Genomic DNA, 16773 nt, shown 5'->3' on the forward strand with positions numbered 1-16773 from the left:
CATCGGTTAGTCCATTATAAAAGATATCAGGTATTTCATTTTTCTTGAGAGGATGATCAGGCAAAGCATTAAGTAATTGGAGAAGCCTCCCCCAAGCTTGTGGGAGACTCTCTTCTTCAATTTGCACAAAGTTAAATATTTCCTTTAAATCAGCTTGTTTCTTATGAGCAGGGAAATATTTTTGAGAGAAGTAGTAAATCATATCCTGGGGACTACGCACACAAGCAGGAGCAAGAGAATTAAACCATAACTTAGCATCACCCTTTAATGCGAAAGGAAACAATTTGAGAATATAGTAATAGCGAATTTTTTCCTCATGAGCAAATAGGGTGGCTATATCACTTAATTTAGTAAAATGTGCCACAACAGTTTCAGATTCATAGCCATAGAAAGGATAAGATTCAACCAAAGTAATTAACTCCGGATCGATAGAGAGTTCATAATCCTTATCAGTAACAAAGATAGGTGACGTAGCAAAAGTAGGATCATATTTCATTCTAGCATTCAAGGATTTTTCTTTCAGCTTAGCTAACAGTTTCTTAAGATCCTCTCTATCATTTCAAGCAAAGAAGTCTCTAGTAGTTTCTTCATCCATAACATAACCCTCAGGTACAATAGGTAATTCATATCTAGGGGAGAATCATAATCTTTGGTTTCAATAATATCATCAGTTTCAGTAATTCCATTCTCTCTAACCCTAGCAAGTTGTTCATCAAGAAATTCACCTAGTGGCACCGTATCGTGAAGCATAGAAGTAGTTTCATCATAAGCAGCATGCATAGCAGAAGTGGCATCATCAATAACATGCCGCATATCAGAATCAATAGCAGGTGTAGCTGTCACAAGTTTACTCAAAACAGAAGGAGAATCAAGTGCAGAGCTAGATGGCAGTTCCTTTCCTTCCCTCGTAGTTGAGGGGAAAATCTGAGTTCTTTGATGTTTCAAATTCCTCATAGTGATCAACAGATATAAATCCCAAGTGACTCAGAGAATAGAGCTATGCTCCCGGCAACAGCGCCGGAAAAAGGTCTTGATAACCCACAAGTATTGGGGATCGCAACAGTTTTCGAGGGTAGAGTATTCAACCCAAATTTATTGATTCGACGCAAGGGAAGCCAAAGAATATTCTCAAGTATTAGCAGCTAAGTTGTCAATTCAACCACACCTGAAATACTTAATATCTGCAGCAAAGTATTTAGTAGCAAAGTAGTATGAAAGTAACGGTAACCAAAGTAACAGTAGCAGTTCTGTAGCAATCGTAACAGTGGCAACAGAAAAGTAACTTAGCAAAGATCAATATGAGACAAGCTCGTAGGCAATGGATCAATGATGGATAATTATGTCGGATAGCATTCATCATGCAACAGTTATAACATAGGGTGACACAGAACTAGCTCCAATTCATCAATATAATGTAGGCATGTATTCCAAATATATAGTCATATGTGCTTATGGAAAAGAACTTGCATGACATCTTTTGTCCTACCCTCCCATGGCAGCGGGTCCTATTGGAAACTAACAGATATTAAGGCCTCCTTTTAATAGAGTATCAGACCAAAGCATTAGCACTTAGTGAATACATGAACTCCTCAAACTACGGTCATCACCGGGAAGTGTCCCGATTATTGTCACTCCGGGGTTGCCAGATAATAACACGTAGTAGGTGACTATAACTTGCAAGATAGGATCAAGAACACAAATATATCCATGAAAACATAATAGGTTCAGATCTGAAATCATGGCACTCGGGCCCTAGTGACAAGCATTAGGCATAGCAAAGTCATAGCAACATCAATCTTTGAACATAATGGATACTAGGGATCAAACCCTAACAAAACTAACTCAATTACATGGTAAATCTCATCCAACCCATCACCGTCCAGCAAGCCTACGATGGGATTACTCACGCACGGCGGTGAGCATCATGAAATTGGTGATGGAGGATGGTTGATGATGACGATGGCGACGGATTCCCCTCTCCGGAGCCCTGAACGGACTCTAGATCTGCCCTCCCGAGGAAGAACGGGGCTTGGCGGCGGCTCAGTATCGTAAAACGCAATGAATCCTTCTCTCTGATTTTTTCTCCCCGAACGTGAATATATGGAGTTGGAGTTGAGGTCGGTGGAGGTCCAGGGGGCCCACAAGGTCGGAGGGCGCGACCCAGGGGATGGGCGCGCCCCCACCCTTGTGGCCAGGGTGTGGGCCCCCTTCGGTTAATTCTTTCACCAATATTCTTTATATTTTCCAGAAATATTCTTCGCAGATTTTCAGGTCATTCCGAGAACTTCTATTTCTGCACAAAAATAACACCATGGCAATTCTGCTAAAAACAGTGTCAGTCCGGGTTAATTCCATTCAAATCATGCAAATTAGAGTCCAAAACAAGGGCAAAAGAGTTTGCAAAAGTAGATACGATGAGGACGTATCAGTTTACCACAGACCTCGGGTCCATAGCTAGTAGCTAGATGGCTTCTTCTCTCTCTTTGATTCTCAATACCATGTTCTCCTCGATGTTCTTGGAGATCTACCCGATGTAATCTTCTTTTGAGGTGTGTTTGTCGAGATCCGATGAATTGTGGATTTATGATCAGCTTATCTATGAATATTATTTGAATCTTCTTTGAATTCTTTTATGCATGATTTGATATCTTTGTAATTCTCTTTGAACTATCAATTTAGTTTGGCCAACTAGATTGGTTTTTCTTGCAATGGGAGAAGTGCTTAGCTTTGGGTTCGATCTTGCGGTGTCGTCACCCAGTGATAGTAGGGGTAGCGAGGCACGTATTGTATTGTTGCCATCGAGGATAAAAAGATGGAGTTTACATCATATTGCTTGAGTTTATTCCTCTACATCATGTCATCTTACTTGAAGCGTTACTCTGTTCTTCATGAACTTAATACTCTAGATGCAGGCAGGAGTCGGTCGATGTGTGGAGTAATAGTAGTAGATGCAGGCAGGAGTCGGTCGATGTGTGGAGTAATAGTAGTAGATGTAGGCAGGAGTCGGTTTACTTGACATGGACATGATGCCTACATTACATAATCATTGCCTTAGATATCGTCATAACTTTGCGCTTTTCTATCAATTGCTCGACAGTAATTTATTCACCCACCGTATTATTTTGCTATCTTGAGAGAAGCCTCTAGTGAAACCTATGGCCCTCGAGCCTATTTTCCATCATATAATTTTCTGATCTACTATTTTGCAATCTTTTACTTTCCGATCTATAAACCAAAAAACCCAAAAATATTTACTTTATCTTTTGTTTAGTTTTATCTATCTCTATCAGATCTCACTTTTGCAAGTGATCGTGAAGGGATTGACAACCCCTTTATTGTGTTGGGTGCAAGTGTTTGATTGTTTGTGTAGGTATTGGTGATTTGTGCGTTGTCTCCTACTGGATTGATACCTTGGTTCTCTAACTGAGGGAAATACTTATCTCTACTTTGCTGCATCACCCTTTCCTCTTCAAGGGAAAAACCAATGCAAGCTCAAGAAGTAGCAGAATGCATTAAAATTTAGGGGAACGGTAGCACGGGCCATTGATCTACAACATAGATATGCAAATACTATCAGGACTAAGTTCATGATGAATTAAGTTCACACTACTACAGGATGCTGCTAATGCGACACTATAGAGACCCTTCGACGAAACTGTGTGCGATGCCATAATCGCAAACGGTGGTGTAAAAAACGTCAAAAAGGTGCAAGCCGTTTGCTATGACGGAAGCATCAAACACGGTTCAGATTTTAGTTCCATGTGCGATGCAGGGCATACAGTTCAGCTCAATTAACTGTTTGGGATGAGGAGGAACAAAAGAAACGGGCAGCCAGATGAAGGCGTGTGCGATACACAGCATACGGTTCACTAGGATGAACTGTGTGTGATTAGGCAACACAAAAGAAACGGGCAGCCAGATGAAGGTGTGTGCGATATACAGCATACGGTTCACTCGGATGAACTGTTTGTGATTAGGCAACACAAAATAAATGGTCAGCCAGATCAAGGTGTGTGCGATATACGCATGCGGTTCACTCGGCCCTTGTCGTTAGTGTGTGACCTCTGTGGCAACCGTTCGCTCCCCAGGCGCCTCTTCGTGTACCGTGGCAACCGTCCACCGCCTCTTCGCCTTTCCCTCTCGATTTGGAACTCCTGTCGCACGCTCGTCCTCCCTCCATTTGCCTTCACCCTTCCTTCTGTCGTTGTTCGATCATCTTCTCCATGGAGGGAACAGACCGGAAACGACCCCGTTATTCTTGCCCCAATCTGAAAGATGACGTGGTGGAGGAACTCATTGATCGGTGCGATGTCATCAGCTCAGCTAGCATGGAAGGTTCGTTCAAGACCATTCTCGACTCAACTAATAACATCATTACAAGGAACCCAAGGGTCCAGGAGCGGTTTTATCTCCCCTATCTTCTTCACCGTGACCCTGCTAACTGGTGTGGGGACGAGGGAAGCCTCGCCTTGTGCAAGTTGATGCCACTTGATAATGATACGTATGATGTTAAGATGCCATCGCTTGAGGGCAAGGCTTGGGCAGGCGCAAATGGAGATTGGGTTGTTTATTTTGGGTACAACTGCGAGTGGGAACTTGTTAATGTGTACGCTCGTCACCGGGTTCCACTTCCAAAAATCTCAGACGACTGCCCGGAGGTTGAGTACACCGGTATTCTACGTGAGTTCAAATACGATCATGGTGACTGTCGTCTATGGAAGATAGCAATTTGTCGAGTTCCCAACCACTCTTGGGATTACACGAACTATGAAGTTGTTTCTATCTTCGACAAGCTTGTTGCCATCCTTACGTTCACGCCTCGATGGATGTTGCTCAAAAATCAATTTCTGTACACGGATGAGTACTGCAATGCAATTCAATACGAGGGTCTCGTGTTTGCTGCCACCACTCGTGGCACTATTTTTGCATGGAATCCTGATGCTTTCGGTACATTTGTCTTCCACCGTAATTATAATTGTTTCATCCACATGCATGCAGGTTAGCTAGTTTCCCTTCACTAATTAACCTTCTTATGTTTCCAAGGTCATGTGAACATTCCACCACCTATACTTGAAAATTTTTATAACCAAGGGGGAGATGACAATGCTGACGATCACGAGCAAGACCCATATACTCAGTGGCGCCTGGCAACTTATTCCGATGGATCACCTCTTCTTGTCTGTATTCAAGGCACTGCTGATGTTACTAAGGAAGCAGGTGCTGTCTTACATGGTTGCACTCTCCGGACCTATTCCAACATCCGTTGTAGGGTATTCGGGATGGATACTAGTGTACTAGCGCCAACACCTTCTCCCTGGTTCGGTATTGAAAGTCTTGGAGGAAACTCGCTCTTCCTTGGACAAAACTATCCAATGATGGTGGAAGGCGATCCAGCTGCTGTTGACACAACGTTACTACCATTTATGAGAAGAAACTGTATCTATACCTCGGACATTGCTATGCTTCCCTACCATCCCAATATGGGTCCTAACATAGGCCGCTTCAGCCTGGATGATCAGTCATGCGTTGGTCTCGAGATTGACAGTAGCTGGCCCTTCCCAGATAATCACTTCTGGTTCAAAGCAAGCATTTCCAACGCCGACTAGTGGTTGAGCTGAAGTTCATTTCATCGCTTTGTTATTTGTTGTGTGAGAAAAACTTTACTAGAATGTTTTGTTGGAAATGATCTATAATATCCAACGTGTATCCTCGTTGTCGTTGTGGGCTGATGACTTGTTGTATGTAATCAATGGTACATTTGCATATGCGTCCATCAACTCACGCCTGCTAGTGGTGTCCATATGAACAGTGCTAGTGATTTTACTTGCAAAAATTAGATAGTGCTAGTGATTTTTAGCTGCATATTTTGACAAATCGCAGTGTTACAAGGTTGACAAATGGCAATGTTACAAGATAAACAAATGTCAATATTTCCAATTTGACAAATGGCAACATACCCAAAATGACAGATATGCAAATCTTACCCAATTGTTTGTACGTGGTTGCACACGGGTCATGCAAAACAACCGTTTGTGTTGAAGGGATGCAGAAATCCTGCTCGACACATTTTCCCTTGGCTTCCTAGGAAAGCTGTCGGTTTGCATCCGGGTGTTCTAACAAAAACATTTGCGATGAGTGTTTTATATTTAAAAACCATTGACATTTTTTAACAGAAAATCGTTTGATAAGTCTGTACAATAAGAGAGAAAACCGCAAGTTTGTTCAAACCATATCTTTCATTCAGTAACACTACGAATTTATATTCATATGATCGAGAATTCGAGATAGAGTATTAAACCCCAAAAAAAATATTTCTGACGGCGGCAGAGGCGGCGTGCCGTGCCGTCGTTGTCGTTGTCGTCCTCCGGGACACCGTTGTTGAAGTCTTCAAGGAAGCACAAAATGTTCTTCACTTGTAAATCAAACATCATGTCGTCGCGCGATCGACGGGCGGGGCGCGGGAGGACGGCAACTGGCGCCGCTGAGCGGTAGCGGTCGACGGCAGCGTCCCATGCCGCTGAGGGGGGCACGGGTGCGGCTGGTGCAGCCAAACACACGGGGGCCGGCGCCACGGTGGGTGGAGGGGCGTGCACGGGCACGGGCGCTGGCGCTGGCATGTACACGGGCTCGCGCGGGTCCGTAGAGAGCTCGCTGACGCCTGCGGCTTCCAGCTCTATGACAGTGCTCGGCGACCAGCCCGTCAACGCTACGGGGATGGTCGCTAGTGCGGGCGCGGGGATGGGAGCTGGGACAGGAGCGGGGGCAGCAACCGCCGCGGCCAGCTCGTTCTGGGCCATGTCCATGAGCCCCATTCCCCCTTATTTTCTATCTCCTCCGGCTCGGAGTCGAATTCACCAAACTTGAAGACTAGTGGCAGATGATCGTTCTGCACCATGGCATTGGTGGAGGTCTACGGGAGGGAGGGGAATGGGAGGCAAACAGTAAGGTCGCCCGTATTAAACAGCGGCTCGGGCGCCATTAATGGAGAGGAAGGCAGGCGGCCATGGAAGTCAAAGGCCTCGCTTCCCAGTGAGCCTGCGCAGCGTACAACTCGCACGCTTCCCGGTGAGCCTACGCACTGGAGGACAGCTTGCACACCTCTCGGTCAACTTGCGCACCGGACTGCGCTCGCACGCCTCCCATTCAGTCAAGGTCAAGCCGCTGTCCGCACGGCACCTCCTACGGCCAATAAAACCAAGACACGTGGCGACACTTGAATGGTTAACAGAACGCACACAGTTTGAATTCTACAAACGTTTGAGATATTAAAGTGGCAACTATTTTTTCAAAATGCCTTTGTTGGCTGTAATTATTCGAGTGCGCCTTCTCTCAAAATGGACACGAAAAATGCCACAGCATGTCGGGTGCCATTCCATGATAGCATGCCAGGTTTCATGAATTTCACATGAGTTTTGGATTTACTAGAATTTAAAAACCAGGCATCTCAATGTTTTGCTGGCAATCAACGGTGCCCTGGTGTTTGAAATTCATTCCCATTTCTTGCATGGGACCTAAGCATGCACCCAAGGACACAAATTTGATTTTTCAACCAATTTATATGCACTAGAGCATGTGCATGTAGTTCAAATTTGAATTATGCACATAAATGCATTGAAAACTCAGTTGATGCATAAAAATGTCCAAACGAACCCTGAAAAATCCCAAAAATTGACACAACACTCCTGTTGTTTTATCTTGACCCGAGAATTTTTTTTAAAGCAACAATAGGCAATGGATATCGTTTCGTCCCCAAAGGTGGGACGTTCCCTACCGAAACCATCATGCTTGTTGTGAGAAGCTGTGGTTTGTTAGAAGCATATACCCGAACCTGCCCCGAATGGGACAATTTTTTTACCACGGCATGTTTATGCCGCTCCAAGATAGCATGCCAAGTTTCATGAATTTCAGACGAGTTTTGGATTTACTAGAATTTAAATACCAGGCATCTCAATGTTTTGCCGGCAATCAACAGTGCCATGGTGTTTGAATTTCATTCTCATCTCTTGCATGGGACCTAGAAATTCACCCAGGGACACATATTTGATTTTTCAACCAACTTTAGTGCATTGGAGCATGTGCTTGTAGTTCAAATTTGAATTATGCACATAAAATGCCTAGAAAACCCAGTTAATGCATAAAAATGTCGAAACGAACCCCGAAGAATCACAAAAATGGACACAACACTCCTGTTGTTCTATGTTGACACTAGAAAAATTTTGAAAGCAATAAGAGGCAATGGATATCGTTTCGTCCCAAAACGTGGGACATTCGCTATCGAAACCATCATGCTTGTTGTGAGAAGCTTATACCCGAACCTGCCCCAAATGGGACAAATTTTTTACCATGGCATGTTGATGCCGCTCCATGATAGCATGCCAAGTTTCATGAATTTCAGACGAGTTTTGGATTTACTAGAATTTAAAGACCAGGCATCTCAACGTTTTGCCGGCAATCAACGGTGCCCTGGTGTTTGAATTTCATTCCCATCTCTTGCATGGGACCTAGAAATTCACCCAAGGACACACATGTGATTTTTCAACCAACTTTGGTGCATTGGAGCATGTGCTTCTAGTTCAAATTTGAATTATGCACATAAAATGCCGAGAAAACCCAGTTAATGTATAAAAAAGGCCAAACGAACCCCGAAAAATTCCAAGATTAAACACAACACTCCTGTTGTTCTATGTTGACACTAAAAAAATTTTAAAGCAATAAGAGGCAACAGATATTGTCCCGTCCCCAAAGGTGGTAAGTTCCCTATCAAAACCATCATGTTTGTTGTGAGAAGCTCTGGTTTGTGAGAAGCTTATACCCAAACCTGTCCCAAATGGGACAAAATTTTCACCATGGCATGTTGATGCCGCTCCATGATAGCATGCCAAGTTTCATGAATTTCACACGAGTTTTGGATTTACCAGAATTTAAAAACCAGGTATCTCAACGTTTTGCTGGCAATCAACAGTGCCCTGGTGTTTGAAATTCATTCCCGTCTCTTGCATGGGACCTAAGCATGCACCCAAGGACACACATGTGATTTTCAACCAATTTATATGCACTGGAGCATGTGCATCTAGTTCAAATTTGAATTATGCACATAAAATGCCTAGAAAACTCAGTTAATGCATAAAATGTCCAAACGAACCCCGAAAAATCCCAAAAATTGACACAACACTCTTGTTGTTCTATGTTGACACGAGAAATTTTTTGAAAGCAATAAGAGGCAATGGATATCATTTCGTCCCCAAAGGTGGGACGTACGTTCCCTACCTATACCATCAGGCTTGTTGTGAGAAGCTCTGGTTTGTGAGAAGCATATACCCGAACCTGCCCCAAATGGGATAATTTTTTTACCACAACATGTTTATGCCGCTCCATGATAGCATGCCAAGTTTCATGAATTTCAGATGAGTTTTGGATTTACTAGAATTTAAAAACCAGGCATCTCAATGTTTTTCCGGCAATCAACGGTGCCCTGGTGTTTGAAATTCATTCCCATTTCTTGCATGGGACCTAAGCATGCACCCAAGGATACAGATTTGATTTTTCAACCAATTTATATGCACTAGAGCATGTGCATGTAGTTCAAATTTTAATTGTGCACATAAATGCATTGAAAACTCAGTTAATGCATAAAAATGTCCAAACGAACCCCGAAAAATCCCCAAAATTGACACAACACTACTGTTGTTCTATGTTGACACGAGAAAAAATTTGAAAGCAATAAGAGGCAATGGATATCATTTCGTCCCCAAAGGTGGGACGTTTCCTATCGAAACCATCATGCCTGTTGTGAGAAGCTCTGGTTTGTGAGAAGCTTATACCCGGACCTGCCCCAAATGGGACAAATTTTTACCACGGCATGTTGATGCCTCTCCATGATAGCATGCCAAGTTTCATGAATTTCAGACGAGTTTTGGATTTACTAGAATTTAAAAACAGGCATCTCAACGTTTTGCCGGCAACCAACAGTGCCCCTGGTGTTTGAATTTCATTCCCATCTCTTGCATGGGACCTAGAAATTCACCCAAGGACACACATGTGATTTTTCAACCAACTTTGGTGCATTGGAGCATGTGCTTGTAGTTCAAATTTGAATTCTGCACATAAAATGCCTAGAAAACCCAGTTAATGTATAAAAAAGGCCAAACGAACCACGAAAAATTCCAAGATTAAACACAACACTCCTGTTGTTCTATGTTGACGCTAGAAAATTTTTCAAAGCAATAAGAGGCAACGGATATCGTCCTGTCCCCAAAGGTGGTACGTTCCCTATCAAAACCATCATGCTTGTTGTGAGAAGCTCTGGTTTGTGAGAAGCTTATACCCATACCTGCCCCAAATGGGACAAAATTTTCACCACGGCATGTTGATGCCGCTTCATGATAGCATGCCAAGTTTCATGAATTTCAGACGAGTTTTGGATTTACTAGAATTTAAAAACCAGGTATCTCAATGTTTTGCCGGCAATCAACAGTGCCTTGGTGTTTGAAATTCATTCCTATCTCTTGCATGGGACCTAGAAATTCACCCAAGGACACACATGTGATTTTTCAACCAACTTTGGTGCATTGGAGCATGTGCATGTAGTTTAATTTTGAATTGTGCACATGAAATGGCTAGAAAACCGGTTTAATGTATAAAATGTCCAAATGAACCCTGAATAATTCCAATTCTTTTACGACACACATATAGTTGCATGTTCACTGCAGATAAAAGGTCTAGCAATTCAAACAGCGTCCATTGCCGTTATGACCCCATTTTGTAATTCAAATCAAGTAGATCCCACACAGTTTATTATCACCAACCGTGTGAGATGCAGCACAAAATATCTTGGAGCACCATCGGTGTATAGTACGCCTATGGCTTACGCGAGAAGGTGCGTCGGCTACAGTCCACAGCCGGCGTGTCAAGCACACTAACTCACTCCCCAAAAAATCCCGCCTCTGCATCCCTCGCAATCTCAAAAATATCTACCGCCTGGAAAGTTTTAATGTTTGATAGCACACGATTAGTATGTGCAGACCGTGTGCGATGTCTGTTACTCCCGCTCTGCTTCAGTCCCTTGATTCAAATTTTTAGTAGCCCCAGCATTTTACTCCCGCCTCTGCATCCCTCGCAATCTCAAAAATATCTGCTCGCCCTTGATCCAAATTTTCAGTAGCCCCGCCTTTTTACTCCCGCCTAGTAAAATTTTCAGTTGCCGCAGTATTTCCTTAAACACAACCTTGCCCCCCCCCACCTCCACACACACCCCAAAACCTCCGCTCACACATACACACACAACCCTCGAAACCATTGGTAGGTCGCCGCCATCGCCGGCGCCTCCATCCTCAACCTCTACTTGTGTGCCGGGGAGCTCGAGGAGCCAATGGCCAAAAAGAGGTTTATCGCGGCCTTTTCGCCCGACGCCGGCGAGGTGGCCGCCGAGGTGTCCCCGTCGTCCACCGCGGGCCTGATCCGCCGTCGCCGGTCCCCCGATCCGCCCGCCGTCGCGCCCCTACGCCAGTTCGAGGACTTCCCCGTCCTCCCTCGGACCCGGCAGCCGACGAAGTCCTACCTCGGGGTCCGGCAACGACGGTGGGGGACGTGGGTCACCGAGATTACAAATCGAGAGACCCACACCCGCCGGTGGCTCGGTAGCTTCCACACGGCTGAGCTCGCAGCCATGGAGTGCGACCGCTGGTAGGTCCACTACCATGGCGCGGCGGCTAGGCTCAATTTCCCCTTCGGCACACGTCCGGTCCACCTCGTTCCGCCGGAGCCAGGGGTGGTGAGCTCGGCTATGGCGCGGGAGGACCGCGAGGCGTGGGCGCGCCTCGAGGCCAAGGCCGCAGACGAGGCCTACATGCAAGAGCTCCGCCAGCAGCACTCGGAGCTCATGGAGGCGGAGCGGGCGATCTTTACCGGCGCGGAGGGCGGCGAGGTTATCGCGCTCTCCTCCGATGACGAGGTCGAAGGCAGCAAGGACGGTGGCGCAGAGGGCGGCGAGGTTACTGCGCTCTTATCTGATGACGAGGTCGAAGGCGGCGGCAGCGGCGGTGCGGAGGGCGTCGAGGTGGGCCCCGAGGACGAGGAGATCGACGTTGACGAGTGGAGGAGTGCCTTCCCCAACGACCCCAACGACGGTACTGGCATGGACCTGGCTCGCGGCACACCGTACATGACGAGGAAGGATTGGCTCGACCTCTACTTCGACCGAAAGTAGTTTAGCTTAGTTTAAATTTATGTTTTATGTTCGGTCATGCAAAACTATCTATGTTTATGTTTGAATGCATGCTACTTTCGGTTGAACCTGCTTTGAACTTGATCAAATTGAAGTTTACAACCTTAAGTTTAGGGGATCGACTAGAAAAGGCCAAAAATTGCTGGAGTATATATATACCCACTAAGGGTTTTAGTCCTTTAACTTTTTAAGGATCGCCTAGAGATGTCCTGATGACTCGTTTATTTCAGTTCTTCACATTGTGATGCTCTATATGTGCAACTGTTATCCGTGCAATTCAATTTCATCAATAACAGTTCCAACAATACCACTATGAATTACGATATTTGGTTGATGTTAAGGATATTGCAGTTAACATGCATTTTCGTTTTGCAATTGTTGTTTAGCAACATGCATTGTACTGAATGACTAAATATGCAATCCCAGGCTACATAGCAACAAGGAAGAGTGTTACCTTAATGTTCTGATGATGTCTAGATATACACGTAATAGAATCTTATATAATGGGATAGATGGAGTGTTGTACTACATCATTTTTCAATTGTTGTTTAGCTTCTAATATTAACTTAGTGTTGTTAGGTACATATATCATTGCCAAAGATCCACACTTCGGCCCTTTCTGCGTATGGGGCAATGAGATATTCATGAACCAGCATCAAGTGAGGAAACTGATAAAGATTGTTATTAAAATGGGTCAAAAGATGGCAATCGGACTATTTGTTTACACTTTATGCAAGACAACAGTGAACTGCAGGATGGTAAGTAAGAACCCTGTAGCCTTCTTTTTACTGCCCGTAATGAGTTGTGCTAGATGACAATATCTGAATCTTTTTTCTTTTGGAGTGGATCCTGAAGCAGTTTACTCAAGATTACCTCTCAAACTACATGGTTGGCGGGCGGCCATCACAAGGGGTTGGACTAGAGTCCTGCATGCCTTCTGCATCCAGGAGAGCACAATAGGGCCATTCCGCTTCACCTTGTTCAGCAACTGGAATGTCTGTCGCCTCTTTCTTTACCATATGTAATAGTACAAGTATAGAACCCTGGTACATCATTCTTTATTTGGTGCTTATGTAATTCTTAAATATATGTACCTGTGAATCGAATAATGCATTGGTTGTTTGAACCTGATGGATATGAATAAAGCTATAGCCTACTTTCAAGTTTAAATTAGGTACAATTTTAAAGAGCGGCAATTAAATTAGGGCGAAGTTACGTTGTGCAGGTCATTACCGCACACACGGTTGGTAAAACACAAACGTTTGCGATGTACACCATAATCACGGACGGTTCACAGAGAGAAAACTTGTGCGAGCATGCACACAGTTGCTGTTCGCAAAGCGTGTGTGATGTCAGACACTATCACATATGGTGCGGGAAAACTAAATGTGTGTGATTGTCTACCTATCGTACACGGTTTATAATCATGAACTGTTTGTGATGTGCCGGGCATCATAAATCTCCCGTGCCTAGAATCTGCCTAGAATCTGCCTAGAATCTGCCTGGAAAGCTCTCGTGCCTAGAATCTGCCTGGTTTTAGGTAAAACCACAAAACTCCGACTGCGATGGCAATGCGAGCACAAACAAGTCGCAAGGATGAAGCGTTTGGGATATTCGAGATATCGGAAACGGTTATATAGGGACAACTGTATACATCAAGGCTCCCTATCCCCGACGGTTTCTGGGTCATGTGGGAAGGACCCTCCTATCACCCACACTCACTTGGCGACGGTTTGAAATGCCATCGCGGAAAGGGGTTAAAAAACATTTGTTTAGGACCAACGCTGGTACCTCTTGAGCACTGTGTTGGGTTTCCCTTGAAGAGGAAAGGGTGATGCGGCAAAGTACCGTAAGTATTTCCCTCAGTTTTTGAGAACCAAGGTATCAATCCAGTAGGAGACTACACGCAAGTCGCCTCGTACCTACACAAACAAATAAGAACCTTGCAACCAACGCCATAAAGGGGTTGTCAATCCCTTCACGACCACTTGCAAAAGTGAGATCTGATAGAGATAAGAAGATAAATATTTTTGGTATTTTTTATGATATAGATTGAAAGGAAAGATTGCCAAGTAAAATAGATTGGAAACTTATATGATGGAAAATAGACCCGGGGGCCATAGGTTTCACTAGTGGCTTCTCTCAAGATAGCATAAGTATTACGGTGGGTGAACAAATTACTGTCGAGCAATTGATAGAAAAGTGCATAGTTATGAGAATATCTAGGCATGATCATGTATATAGGCATCACGTCCGCGACAAGTAGACCGAAACGATTCTGCATCTACTACTATTACTCCACACATCGACCGCTATCCAGCATGCATCTAGAGTATTAAGTTCATAAGAACAGAGTAACGCATTAGGCAAGATGACATGATGTAGAGGGATAAACTCAAGCAATATGATATAAACCCCATCTTTTTATCCTCGATGGCAACAATACAATGCATGCCTTGCTGCCCCTGCTGTCACTGGGAAAGGACACCGCAAGATTGAACCCAAAGCTAAGCACTTCTCCCATTGCAAGAAAGATCAATCTAGTAGGCCAAACCAAACTGATAATTCGAAGAGACTTGCAAAGATAACAAATCATACATAAAAGAATTCAGAGAAGATTCAAATATTGTTCATAGATAATCTTGATCATAAACCCACAATTCATCGGATCTCGACAAACACACCGCAAAAAGAATTATCGAATAGATCTCCAAGAAGATCGAGGAGAACTTTGTATTGAGATCCAAAGAGAGAGAAGAAGCCATCTAGCTAATAACTATGGACCCGAAGGTCTGAGGTAAACTACTCACACATCATCGGAGAGGCTATGGTGTTGATGTAGAAGCCCTCCGTGATCGACTCCCCCTCCGGTGGAGCGCCGAAAAAGGCCCCAAGATGGGATCTCACGGGTATAGAAGGTTGCGGCGGTGGAAATAGGGTTTCGTGGTGCTCTCGGATGTTTTCGGGGTATATGAGTATATGGGCGAAAGAAGTCGGTCAAGGGAGCCACGAGGGGCCCACGAGGGTGGGGGCGCGCCTACCCCCTGGGCGTGCCTCCCTGCCTCATGGCCTCCTCATTTCTTTCTTGACGTCCACTCCAAGTCTCCTGGATTGCGTTTGTTCCAAAAATCACTCTCCCGAAGGTTTCATTCCGTCTGGATTCCGTTTGATATTCCTTTTCTACGAAACACTGAAATAGGCAAAAAAACAGCAATTTGCACCGGGCCTTTGGTTAGTAGGTTAGTCCCAAAAATAATATAAAAATGTATAATAAAGCCCATTAAACATCCAAAACAGATAATATAATAGCATGGAACAATCAAAAATTATAGATACGTTGGAGACGTATCAAGCATCCCCAACCATGTTTGATGTGGAATGCTACCTAGCATATTTCTCAATGTAATTTTCTTTATTGTGGCATGAATGTTCAGATCCATAAGATTCAAGACAAAAGTTTAATATTGACATAAAAAATAATACTTCAAGCATACTAACTAAGCAATTATGTCTTCTCAAAATAACATAGCCAAAGAAAGCTCATCCCTACAAAATCATATAGTTTGGCCATGCTTCATTTTTGTCACACAAAATGCTCTCATTATGCACAACCCCGGTGACAAGCCAAGCAATTGTTTCATACTTTAGTAATCTCAAACTTTTTTCAACTTTCACGCAATACATGAGCGTGAGCCATGGACATAGCACTATGGGTGGAATAGAGTATAATGATGGGGGTTATGTGGAGAAGACAAAAAGGAGAAATTCTCACATTTACGCGGCTAATCAACGGGCTAGGTAGATGCCCATCAATTGATGTCAATGCAAGGAGTAGGGATTGTCATGCAACGGATGCACTAGAGCTATAAATGTATGAAAGCTCAACAAAAGAAACTAAGTGGGTGTGCATCCAACTTTCTTGATCACGAAGACCTAGGGCATGTGAGGAAGCCCATTGTTGGAATATACAAGCCAAGTTCTATAATGAAAAATTCCCACTAGTATATGAAAGTGACAAAACAAGAGACTCTCTATCATAAAGATCATGGTGCTACTTTGAAGCACAAGTGTGGAAAAAGGATAGTAGCATTGTCCCTTTTTATTTCTTTTCCCTTTTTTTGGGGGCCTCTCTTTTTTTGTCCTTTCTTCTTCTTTTTATTTGGGACAATGCTCTATTAATGATGATCATCACACTTCTATTTATTTACAACTCAATGATTACAACTCGATACTAGAACAAAATATGACTCTATATGAATGCCTCCGGCAGTGTACTGGGGTGGGCAATGAATCAAGAGTGACATGTATGATCAATTATGCATGGTGGCTTTTCCACAAATATGATGTCAACTACATGATCATGCAAGGCAATATGACAATGATGAAGCGTGTCATAATAAATAAAACGGTGGAAAGTTGCATGGCAATATATCTCGGAATGGCTATGAAATGCCATAATAGGTAGGTATGGTGGCTGTTTTGAGGAAGATATAAGGAGGCTTATGTGTGATAGAGCGTATCATATCACGGGGTTTGGATGCAGTGGCAAA

The sequence above is a fragment of the Triticum aestivum genome, chromosome 3D, assembly GCF_018294505.1.
Source record: "Triticum aestivum cultivar Chinese Spring chromosome 3D, IWGSC CS RefSeq v2.1, whole genome shotgun sequence".
Taxonomy (NCBI): Eukaryota; Viridiplantae; Streptophyta; class Magnoliopsida; order Poales; family Poaceae; genus Triticum; species Triticum aestivum.